Below are 1,302 nucleotides of genomic sequence, written 5' to 3' on the forward strand. Positions count from 1 at the left end.
AAATCTGTATAAAAAAAATTCTAGCAAGTCTGCATGGTTCATTTATACAAGTAGCCTACTGAATGGTTCTTAATTCTTATAAGATATATTTCAGTCGCTGAGCCGAAGTAGCTGATCGGAGTTGCAACAAACATTTTAAAATTTATCCATTAAATTTTTATAGGCCACCACAAAATAAGTGTGACTTTTCTTTGTACTTTTGTCTAGAAATGTTAGTTGGAAGTGAATAGATCACTCTGGTGTGGCAGCTTGTGATCAGTTGTAATGGTGGATTAGAGAGGCTACAATCATAATTCGATAACCCTAATCCTAAAGTGAGGTTTGGCTTATTAAAATAACCCTAACCTGAAAGTGAGGTTCGGTTTAACTATTCAACTATTATTTCAAGGATGCAACCTATTTCGTTCCCTGAACACTTCATCCCCCAATTTGCGGAAACTCTAATCGGCGACCTCGACTTTGTTCTTGTTTTCTCTCAATCTTTTCAGGGGACGAAATAGGTTGCATCGTTATTTCAAGATACTTAGTTTCTCTCGATCTTTTCAAGGAAAAAATTTGACATGTTTGTTGCAACTACGATTAGCGACTTCGGCTCTGTTGCATTTTTTTCTGATACTCCCATCGATTCTTAGCGAAGAATTCACCTTTGTTACGCTGATTCAATGTCATCAATTGTTGAAGTAATGTAAAAATCCAAAGTTTATCTGCTTAAATCAGGGGTTCCCAACCAGTGGTACGCGTACCACTAGTGGTACGCAAAGGTTTTTCAGGTCGTACGTGGGTAGCTTCCGTTTTTTTCACAAAAACGTTGATTCACAACTTTATATTTTGTTTATCTGGTTTTGTTTACAAAAAAAAAATCCCAAAACCTATTCTTGTTGTTTCGTATCATTACGATCTTCAGAATACAGGTCATGTCAATTGTCAACTAAGAGCACAGTTGTTTCGAAAAGCCGTACAACGCTGTGGGACAGTGGGCGTTAATTATGTCAAATGATTGCTTTTGATAGATATCATCTGTTTTATAGCTTAAGCTACAAATAGCGTTGAATAATGCAAGTTATAAGCTAAAATACATCGGAATAAAATGTTCAATAACAGTTACAAGGAATGTTCATGTTCTCCTGTAAACTTCTGGCTCAGTGTCGCCTCTTAATATTCAACGCTAGCTAAGCGATTCCGTGTCAATTCACACAGTCAAGAAAATCAACCTCTTCGATTTTCTTTAAATTTTACACACCCTTTAGCTATCCTATATAATGAACAACTGCAAAATTTGAGTGAAATTTATTGAGAAACACG

Source organism: Aplidium turbinatum, chromosome 1 (genome assembly GCF_918807975.1).
Source record: "Aplidium turbinatum chromosome 1, kaAplTurb1.1, whole genome shotgun sequence".
Classification (NCBI taxonomy): Eukaryota; Metazoa; Chordata; class Ascidiacea; order Aplousobranchia; family Polyclinidae; genus Aplidium; species Aplidium turbinatum.